A 12,257-nucleotide genomic window follows, 5' to 3' on the forward strand; every position below is an offset into this window, starting at 1 on the left:
CATAAGTGGATGTAGTCAACACATGCATTTAAGACTGCTATCATGGCGTGACTGTAATCACTGAGGGTCACTATATTTTTTTACATGATTAATTCAGAATTAACGTAACTCAGTATTAGTTTTTCCCTTTGGTGTATCCAGTATCGTTTATCGATATTAATTCTTCGTTTATCGATATTAATTCTTCCCTTTGGTTTCTAGATTATGCAATAGAAAAAAAATGTCAGAATACATATAGGCTATAGCTAATAAAAAGTATACTATGCTAATACTTGTGATTTGTTGGAGTTAAATGATAAATATGACACCCTACGTTTTTAAGTACATGAGTTTAAGATGAATGATCTGTTAATTTCTATAGTACAGATATCCCTCATTTCCTTGTTATTTGTTCATTTTTATTTGGCATTGATTTTAATTAATATAATGGAAAGTGAAAAAACTAATTAATTATAAATCTTAATTTTATAAATATTATTAATGAATTAAATTAATAAAATATGAAATCCATCTAAATAAAAAATAAAAAACTAAAACATTTAATAAGTAACGTCTTAAAATGAAATAGTGATATTCATATAAAATATAGGACAAAGTATTCTGGAAAATGACATATCTCAAATTAGTTGTTTATAAAAGTTTCTACTACAAGGGAATGATCACAACTGGGCTTTGTGGGTACAAACCACAAAGCACAATAATTGGGCTGTAAGCGACATTTTGGGTTCAACTTCTGACTTTTGCCTTGGTTTTTGTTTTTGTTTACATTAATTTCCACTTTTTAATTGCTAAAAATATCAAAGGAAAAGATTCTGACGGAGCATCAATTTTCCCTTTTTAAATTAAAAAAGGCCCCAAAAACCCAAAATCAACATTCCTCCATTTCCCAAACCGATTCACAAACAAAATTGAAAAAAAAAATAAAACAAAGCAAAAAGGCGAACTCCATCGCAGCAGCGCACAACGCCCCCGTGCTGGGGAGCGGCGACACCGTTTGGGGGTCCTAGGGCACGGGGTTTGGAAACCCATCAGTCGGTGTGGAAGCACCTATCCCGCACCTGGTGGACTCTACAAGGTGATCGTGTACGACCACATGGGCGCCGGCACCACCAACCCGATTACTCGACTTCGACCGTTTTTCCACCCTTTGAAGGCTCGCCTACGACCCCCTCGCCATCTTGGGGGAGTTCGGGGTCCAAAATGCATCTACGTCGGCCACTCGCTCTCCTCCATGCCGGCGCCGTCGCTTCCATTTTCCGCCCCGATCTGTTTCACAAGCTCATCATCTCTCCGCCTCCCCAGGTGATTTCATTTTAATTAATAATTACAATTAATTGTTTTTATTTGAAAATTTTATAAAAGGGGCCCAAAGGGAAGTAGGTTTGGATGCTATCACTCATTGATACTACTAATTTTAGTTAAATGGGGTGATTATGACTTATTAAGTTATTATCATCTAAGATTAATCTAATGAAATTCAATCTAATGAATCCTACATATACGATAATATTAAATGTTTATAATTCTTTCAATTTTTTTAATGGTTAGGATATTAGAATTTGATAAGATTTGATGAATTATGAAGAATTGATAGCTTTTATTTGAAAATGGATTAAATTTAATTAGAAATTGATGAGACCATGAAATAATGGAATGGAATGGAAAATTATATAAAGATTTCTTTTGATGATTAATGAGAATCTAAGATTTCTATGATTGCTTTACACATGCTATAATCTTCTAACGTAACAGTACTGAAATATGGAATCGTTTTTTCCGCGTCCGGGGCACTATAATACTTGCTTATATATATGTAGAGAATATTAGATTCTTTATTTTCTATTAAGTCTAACAATAAATAGAAACTCTCTTATGGTATCTGTACTTATTTCTAAAATAAATTCGATACAATTTAGCTCAAGCTTTAATTTTGATAGGTTCTTGAACACGGGGGAAATAAATTCGATACGTTTAGCTCAAGATTTAATTTTGATAGGTTCTTGAACACGGGGACTACTTCGGAGGGTTCGAGCAGGAGGACATCAACGAGCTGTGCGGCGCGATGGAGATGAACTACAAGTCGTGGGTGTCGGGGTTGCGCCCTGGCGGTAGGGGGGGACATGGATTCGCGCGGTGTAGGAGTTCAGCCGGAGCTTTCAGCATGCGGCCGGATATAGCGCTGAGCATGTTCAGGATGATATTCACGTTCGACCTGAGGCACTTCCCCCGGGCGCGTGACTGTGCCGTGCCACATCATCCAGAGCTCCAAAGGGCTTGGCCGTGCCGGTCGTGTGGCCGAGATATCCACCAGAATCTCGGCGGGAAGTCCATCGTCGAGGTGGTCCCTACAGAGGGTCATCTGCCACAGCTCAGCTCGCTGGAGCTCACCATCCCGGTGCTGGTACGCCATATACAGCATGATATTGTAGATGGCTAATTGAGAAACTAAAGATCTTTTCGAGCATAGTTGATAGTTTGGCACAAAAACTTTTATCTTAATAGTCTTGCTTAGTCTTTTTCGGTTTCATTAGAAAAGGAAGGACTCTTGTTAATATTTATATTTTCATGGTATTCATGTTACATAACAAATGTTTTGTTTCACCATTATCATTACGGAGTTCAATTTTCTGTGTTTAGTTTGGCTTTTAGACAATTCAATTTTTTCTCTTTTTTAAACAACCGACTCTTGTTTTGTAACATGCAAGTTTGGGTACTTAGCATAACTAAAGGAATTGCCTTTAATTAGGCGGGCCGGAGCAATTAATGCGAGCCTTGCAGAAATGGTAAAAGCCAAATCAATCGATAGAAATGGAGTGTATTGATGCATTTAATCCTCCTAAAAGGAAAACCCAAAACCCTTACACTCCCATTATTAATGTTAATAATATGGAAACTACTTCTATATCGAACAAAATGATGATCCTAACTCCTACATAAAGGAGTGAATAACCTCTTTCCTTATAACAAGTAGCTCTTTAAAGCGGTATCATAAGCGGACCTAAGTGATGATGAGTTTCTTTATTGCAAGTATGCTTCCGACGATCATTCCGGCTCCACATTACATGCATGTATTGAAACCCTTTTTGTCCCATATCGATTAAATGATGATCTAGTTAGGTATTATTCCCTCCGTTCCAGTAATGATCATTTTGCCATTTTTTGGGACGTTCCTAATAATAGAGTCATTTCTCTTTTAGTAAAACTCAAAACTTTTTTCCCCCCTACTTTCTCTCTTACTTTTTTCTCTTCTCTCTCTCCTTTTTCATTTTCATTTATTACCTTATTTAACTCCCCCGAGAGCACTCCCAATGGGTGGCGTTAAATCCGGCGAAAAATCGCCCATTTCGCCGGATTATCCCCCCGGCGTTAGGGGAGAATTCGGCGATAATTCGGCGTTAATTCTACCGAATTTAAAGCCAACTCCCATCGCCGGATTATCGCCGGATTATCCGCCACCCCCTGGCGATAATCGGCGATAAAAATTTTTTTTTTTTTTAATTTCCCCCCCATAAATTTAAAATTTAATAATTAATTTAAAATAATTTCCCCCCTTTATTTTTTTTTAATTTTCGTCGTTGTAATTTTTTACTCGTGTTTTTCTTCGAACTTTATTACTATTATTTGTCTTGTCTTATAAATTAGCTAGCTTTATTATATACAAAAATAAAACAATTAAATTAGTAATGATGTAAAAATGAAATGTTGAGTTAGGGAGAAATAAGGGAGAAACCATTGAGCATTGGTAAAAATGGGGATAAATTTTGGTGCTGATGTGAGCGATATGACGGGAGTTAGGGAGAATTAAGAGAGTTTTTAGCCGGACCATTGGGAGTGCTCTAACACAATTTTTTTTAATCTCCGTGCCGAAAAGAACGCATCCAATTCTTGTAGAATGGAGGGAGTACTATTTGAAACCGTATGAATACTAAAGATATCCAAAAATAGAAATAAATCATTTATTATTAGTGGAACAACTTAGAAAATGGGAAGAGAGGGTATTTATTTTTGTTACTGACACGACAATTTAATCTACTGATCAAAGCTTTAAGTATTGGGTATAACAGGTATATAAAACATTAGCAAGGTACAAACCAAAGAAGATAAGAGCTTACATTGAAATAAATTGAATTGAAAATATAAATCGAAACTTTAAACTGTAATGGAAAATAAGTCCAGTCGGGAGTCCTCTTTGCAAGACGAGATACGTCCGATAGTGCTCTCGATTGGCGTATCGTCTCTAAAGATAAAACGTTTCGTCTTTGAAGTAGCGTACCGTAGCAAGACACAACTCCGGAACTGAATAATATCAAGGAAATAACTTTGGAGAAAGACAAAGCTGGGTGAGGCAGTTTGCTATGCGGAGAAAATGTGTTAGTTGTGTGTTACAATTAGGCTCTCTTATTGGTCGGTTCCGGTTCTAACGACCGATTGACCGTAAACCGGTTTTAAATTTTCATAAATTCAAGAATCGGAACGGAACCGGAACCGATCGGTTCCGGTTTGGAATTGGTCGGTTAAGAACAGGTCGATCCGATTACCGAACCGATGTGTAATTTTAATCCGAATTTATTTATAATTTTAAATAGTAACAATACTAAAAAAATAATAATCCAACATCTAGAATTATAACAAATAATACCTAAAACTTAAAATAAATACACAAAATACAAACCAACAATACAATAATATTCATATATGGATAAGAGTGATGCAAGTGTAGTAGGTCGGCTGACTAGTTTATGTTAGCAATTTTTTACTAATACAAAAATAGGAGTTCTAAACTTTAGCAATTTTTTTTAAAAAAATGAGTTTTAAAATTGAATTTCATTTTCCCCTTTTTGGCTAAACACGTATTCATTGGAATTTCCAATACTAATTGATATTGTTGTGACTATTTGGTTTATACCGAACACTTAATAAATTATTCACAAATATGTTAAAATCGTATGTTAAATGAATTGTTACATAAATTTGTAATAAATATATCATATGAATTGATATTGTATTTGTATAAGTTCTTTTGAAAACTAAAAACAAACTTATGACGTCTACTCATTGTAGTTAGTTTATAAAAAATGGATTAGGAAATAATTGTAGATTCAAAGTATCACGATTAAACATTTAAATCTAAAAATCACTCAATATTTCAAACTATTTTACTTTAATTCAAAATTAATTCAATAAATTAGATTTTTTAGTATATTAAATTATAAAAATAAAATTGAATTATAATCCAGTTCCGGTTAGGGAAACCGGTGTTATTTAAAAAGTTGGAACCGTATCGGAACGGAACCGGAAAATCCGGTTCCGGTTCTCAATTAATCGGGCGGTTCCGGTTCCGATTCCGTTAATCGAACCGAGAACTGTTTAAGCACCCTAGTTACAATGCATGGATGACTACCATGTCATAAGTGGATGTAGTCAACATAGACATTAAAGGCGTGTTCGGTTATCACTAAATGTAAATGCATGAGATGAATGTTGACTTAAATATTTCTGGCCGGCCCACCCACCACTACGTCATTTGTGGATGTTTGTTGTTACTTAAATGGAGTGAAGAAATGGGAGCTTGTGTGCTGCGACAAAATGTCCTCATCCCTTTTTCGTATTTCCTTCTCCCACCCCTCTACTCGAATTAGTCCGAGAAACGTAGTGAAACATTCAAATGTCCTCACACGCTGTTAGGGTAAAGTTCCTTAACACGATAAAAGTCACGCGAGTTTGCCGGTAATCAAACCAAGATTTAGGATTGCAAAAAGATAAAACACGATAAAAGCTAAAAACATAATTTCTTCTTGAATGAATAATGATAATAACAATAGCCCTATTTATAATAGGGATACTAACTTAATGAGCAAGACAAAAGATCCTAAGAGATATATGGGAAAATATAGGAAAGATATGCTAAATCAATAACTAACTAAATAATATGGTAGAGGGAATATTCATAGAGATATCTCGTATCAACTCCCTGCGGTTGAAATCCACCTTGTCCTCAAGGTGGGAACCACGACACAATGAAGAGCATCGCGAACACAAGCTTGGCGAGACCTCCTCCCGGATCAAACGTGCATGGTCGGTGCCGATAAAAGAACAAACTTTGTATACTAGATCGGCACCATGACTCAATTATGCCGGTGAACAAAAGCTTTGTTGCTCCAATAATTCTATTAGATAGACTCCCAACATGAATAAAGTTATCCGCATAGCCGACAACATTCTCCTCAAGCAAAGTCTCGATGTCGATTTTATTCCCAATCCACGATGGGGAACAATAATTCCATCACCAGTTTGTCATCATATACCTCAATGAGCACTTGAGGCATCATATTGTCGTTCCTGGGATCTCTTGCAGACTCGCGTCTAGAACATCAAGAGTAGCACCACCATTGCGAGTAGCATTGTTGGAAACATCGTTAATGTCCTCAAGGATATCCTCACTCAATACCATTGTGGAGTATTATCAATGTTTTCCGTAACTATATGTTCATCATCAATGCTTCTCCCCAAACCAAGCGGTCACAAGGGCGAACAGGCGACTTGGTCTAATCAGAACACGTAATTTCGTTGTAATCGTTTACGAGCACTAGTTGGGCAGGAGGGCGATCGAACCGAGAGCGGTAATATTGTTGGGACCACGCGGCTGCCCCGAATCAATAAACTCGCTGAACTGCTGAAGAAAGGGCGGGAGCCAGATCGTGGTTGGGCAACGGCAGAGCCAGCGACTTGCAGTGTGACTCGATCGGTCGAACTCGCGATGGCTGGTACGTGGCGCATGTGCAGCACTCCCGCGGGTGGTAATTCAGCCGCCATTGTTGATAACCGGCGTGGAAGGTCGCGGCGCGTATGGGTGGGTCCCAACAAGAGGGTTGACGAGATGCTCGGCGCGACCATTATGAGGCTCGTGTTGTAGCCCGATACCCGGCGTAGGATTTTGTTGAGGAGCTGGTCCATCAACGAACGGAGCGGCGACGATCTCGCATCCATGGCGGGTCCCAGCAGGTTGATGTTGGGCCTGGTAGGCCAGTTGTGCATAGGGTCTCGCCCGCCTGGTAGATGTGCGGCCGCCGCACCTCGCACCGGGGTGCGTGGTAGGCGGCGTGAAAATTGTGTGGCTGGGCATATGAGCCTGGCTAGTCAAGGCTCGGCGACCAAAGGGTGAAAATTGTGTCGGGCTTGGTAGGCCAGCCACCGAATCTCGCGGTAATCCCAGGGGTCCGACGTCATAGTGTTGTCGGGCGGTCCGGGTCCGGCTGCGATGGCCCGGAGCTCTCCCATGCGAAGATCGGTCGTGGCTAGCCGGCCTCCGTGTTAGTAAGGCAGCACGATGCGGTCAAGCCGAGCGGCGGTCGGATCATGTGTTAGCTCCTCCGAGGCGGCAACGAGGGTCTTGCGGCAAGTCCTCCATGGGAGGCATTGAAGGAACTTGCATGAAGCGTGTGATCCATAATTTAATAATTAATCGAACAAATAAATCACATAATAATCGATCTATTTAGCAGATTATTTAGACAAAATCTATTCGCGTAATTCTCACATGTATCATGCTCATAACTTGAATTGATCATGCTTTAAGTACATTGAAACCTAAAACATGGTTTTCTACTGATGTAAATAATACCATTATTAATTCTCCAAAGAATTGATGATGGCTAGCGAACTTATCCACGTGACGCTTTGAACACTAGACCATGAATCTTCTCTCCGGTTCCGAACCGTACTCCAATATCAGTGTGGCTGATCTCACCTGAATACTAGGACTTAAATAAAGAAGACGAAATTTTACTCCACGGAAGAGAGGGAAAAATCGCCCAACTCCGTGGGGAGGACGAAAATTTTGCAAAATAAAATTGTGTTTTTTTTCTCATTTATTCTCCTATTTATATTAAGTTCCTTTTTTGGCCCAAACAGGATCTATGAAGGTTTTGGATATGGGCTCACCCAATTTACTTTTTGCTAATTAAATTGAACCCACAATTTAATATAAACATTAATTGGAATATTACGAGCACCACTACGTAAGTAATATTGAACTCTCTCCATCCAAATCCGAAATTATAAGTAATCCGGGTTTCCGTTTTAACTTTCATTTCCCCGCTTAAGATAAAAATATCCATTAATTAATTAATGTCTCGCTATGAACTTAATTAATTAACTTCTTATTATTTCCAAGAGTGGACTTAGCATGAAACGCTTATTTATTATTCATAGAGTGATCAAACTCCAACTAGCTAGGTTCTGAATAATAAAACCTTGTTTCACGCTCATCTTGAGGACATTATCAAACGAGACTCACCTCGCGCACGATTCAATATAATAGCAATCCTAGCACCGCTAGATATTAATCACCACTACCCAATTATTGGTTACGAAAAACCCGCACCATTTGATAAGTCAAAGTAATGCATAATCAATACCGTATGCTCAATGCTAACCTACATTGATTAAGAAACAAATATTTATCAAGACCTCGCTCTTCAAGAGATAGCACAAAGACACGTCCTTGTCTAGATCCGTCAGTTTTTACCACACCAATGTCATCTTATTTCAAGTAAGGCTTAGAAATATGGATTGACATTGCAACCTTTCACAATAGATAGTCTAATTCCATCTAGGTCGTGAAATTCTTCTTTTTCTTTGTTTAGATCGATCGTGTTACCTTAAAGTGGACGTCGCCACAACCGGTCTACTAAAACAAAGACTTAGACTTTGTTAAGTTAACTTATACAATTAAACATGCAATTAACATCCATTAAATGTAAAACATAACAATATTATCACAAAAATAACTGCTTTTATTCCTTGAAAAATAAAATAAGAGTTTATAGTATTCAATCACTCGAAACATGAACTCTAGTATTCTAACTCTAACATGCATACCCCAAGGCTGCCGTTGTTGATTTCGTGGCGAACGAGCCATGAGTTCAAGATGAAAGCACCAATTGTTATGGATGAAGTTCCATTAACACGATAAAAGGCAGTTGCCGGAACTTTGCCAGTCGATCAAACCAAGATTTAGGATTGCAAAAAGATAAAACACTAAAAACTAAAATGATAATTTCATATTTTTTGAATGAATAATGATAATAACAATAGCCCTATTTATAATAGGGATACTAATTTAATGAGCAAGACACAAGATCCTAAGAGATATATGGGAAAATATGGGAAAGATTTGCTAAATCAATAACTAACTAAGTAATAGGGTAGAGGGAATATTCATAGAGATATCTCGTATCACACACACGCATACCTTGCACGAAACTTCATCTTTCTAAGAAACCGATCGTCGAGTCCCTCTCCTCCACCAACCACACGGATCTCGGGTCTCAAACAAAACAACTAAAAGTCATTCAGCAAAAAAAAAAAAAAAACTTGCAAACAACGTTGGGGGTAAAAATATAGACAAAACGAAACCAAGGAAATATGTTACTCGATGACGGCCTCAACACGTCGGAAACCTGTGGATCTTCGCCACCATCTGCTCAACACATATGGGGAGTGCAATCTAGAGAGAGAATGTATTCCCAAATGCACATCTGAAAATGAAGGCGGAAGGCGTGTTGGGGAGGGGACCAAAATTTTGAGGGCTACATTGGTAATCTAGCCGCAAAATTTGCATCACTGAGCAACGAGATTTCCAATATCAAGTGGGAGCCGTGAATCATTTCATGCAAAAGTCAAATCCAACAGTGCGGGCTGGAGGTGTAATCAAGGGCCATGCAGGTTAAGTTAATGAACACTGAACCGTCGACATTGCAATAATTTGACCCCAATTCTGGTCAATTAGTGATAATCGAATTAACACGCCCTAATTTATGGCTTGACTGTAACAACTGGAGGTTACAAACTGAAACCGTTACTTTTTTTTCCAGAATTAATTATGAACTAACATATCATGGTATTAGTTTTTCCCTTTGATGTATCTGGTACCGTTTATCGATATTAATTCTTCCCTTTGGTTTCTAGATTATGAAATAGAACAACAATGACAGTATACATATAGCTAATAAAAAGCATATTTAATTAGTCTAAATTGCTAATACTTGTGATTTGCTGGAATGAAATGATAAATATGAAGCCCCTACGTTTTTAAGTACATGAATTGAATATATTTATTAGATACGTTCCGAATTAAGATGAATGATCTGTTAATTTCTATAGTACAGATATCCCTCATTTCCTTGTTAATTTCTATAGTACAGATATCCCTCATTTCTTGTCAGTTGTTCATTTTTATTTGGCGTCGATTTTAGTCAATATATATAATAGAAAGTGAAAAAATTAGTTAATGATGAATCTTAATTATATATACTACTATTAGTTTTTAAATATTATTAATGAAATAAATTAATATAATCTGAAATCCATCTAAAAAAACTAAAACATTTCACAGAAACGTCTTAAAATGAAATAGTGATATTCATAATAAATAAAGGACATAAAGTACTTAGTTTTGTGGAAGTATTTTGAAAAATTGACATATCTCAAATTATATGTCAAAAAAATCCACTATAAGGGACTGATCACAACTGGGCTTTTATGCCTGCAAACTACAAACCATAATAATAGGTTGATGAGCATCCACATCCGCTTTCAAAGAAGACGAATGTGATCTAGACCCACTTTTATTCATTTTTATTCTCCACTTTTAAAGAAAGCACAACACCCACATTCAGCTCTTCTCGCAAGGATAGCTCAAGGGTCCCATCATTCAATTATTCAAGTTAAATAAAAATATTTCCACAATATTAAAATGCATTAAAAATACCCGTAATACTATTACTACAAGTTAAAAAATGAAAATTACATAATTAAAATCCTAAAAATTTAAAATTACATAATTAAATTCATAAAATTAAAAACATCTACTACTCAGTGCCGAATTTCGCCCAAATGTGTTTGATTAGGTCTTCTTGTAGCTTAATGTGGGTTCCGGTATCGCGCATTGCGTGTCTTGTTTCGATCCTCTCGCACACCGCGTATGCACACCTCGGCGTGGAGAGACCTCGCGTTGAGCTTCCGGCTTCATCCTCGTCGTAAAGTTAGCCACACTCGGTCCTTCGTCCTATAATCATGTTGTGCAAGATAATACACGTGTACATGATGTCGGCGATATTCTTAACGTACCCAACCCGACGGGGCCTTCACAATGTTGAATTGGGCTGAAGGACCCCAAAGCTCTTTCGACGTCTTTCCGAGCAGACTTTTGACGCTGCGCAAAAGAATCTGTCCTGGTCTGCGATTGCTGAACATCTTCACGAAAGTCGACCACCTTGGGTAGATACCATCGCTGGATAAAAACCCATGTGGTATGCATTTCCATTGACGATGAAGTCGATCGCCGATGCAACACCATTCAAAACATCATCGAAGAGTGGTGAAGAAGAGCACGTTCAAGTCGTTGTTGGATCGCAACACCGAAATATGCATGCCAAATGCATGGCGGTAGTCGGCAACCGCTTCAAGGATAAGCGTTGGGCTGCCGCCTTTGTGGCCGCTTAGTATTGCCCTCCAAGCAAGCGGACAATTCTTCCGTTCAATGCATGCATCAATGCGCCAAGCATACCGGGAAAACCGTGGACTGCTTCGTGAAGATGAAGCAACCATTGACAATCTTCGGTGGTCCGAAGGAATTCTCACTAAAGCAAACGAACGTTGTCGCAAAGTTTTTGAGGAATATGATTCTAGTTGACTCACCTACATGCAAATACCGGTCGAAGAGGTCACGCTGCCCAGAGCAAGTTGTCCGATGGCACAAGTACATTTCTCGAACACTCGAGAGACTTTGTCGACGTTCTGCTCTACGTGATTGAAAGTATTCAACACGAAGGACAATGTGTTGACAAAGGCATAAACAACCGTTTTGACATACTAAAATGGCACCGAAAGTAATCTTCGAAAACCGCGGCGGTCGGAAAAATAGTCGGTAACGAGCCTTTCGTTGGCTCCCTCCTGGTCACAAGGGATGTAGCGGCGAATTGATCTAGTTGGTTGAGGAGGGGGGCAGGGTATTGGCGGCGACATAGGCGGCACGATATTGTTCATAGTATTCTTGTTCTTCGCGCTACGCCGCAATGATATCGATGAAATCCATTTTTGAATTTTTTAGAGAGGTTTGAGTGAGAGAAGAAGATGTAGATGAGTTGTATGAAAAAATATGAATGAGAGATAATTTGATGTGAAAAGTGGATGATGAATGTGTGTATTTATAGATGATTTTTGGATTTAAAAAATTTAAAAAATTTCAAAAACAA

The 12,257-nt window shown here is 38.1% G+C and overlaps 1 pseudogene; it reads left to right on the plus strand.

Moving 5' to 3' along the window:
• Positions 1-607: 607 nt before the first annotated feature.
• LOC125209370 lies at positions 608-2,476 on the plus strand (annotated as a pseudogene).
• Positions 2,477-12,257: the final 9,781 nt, after the last annotated feature.

Source organism: Salvia hispanica, chromosome 3 (assembly GCF_023119035.1).
Source record: "Salvia hispanica cultivar TCC Black 2014 chromosome 3, UniMelb_Shisp_WGS_1.0, whole genome shotgun sequence".
NCBI lineage: Eukaryota > Viridiplantae > Streptophyta > Magnoliopsida > Lamiales > Lamiaceae > Salvia > Salvia hispanica.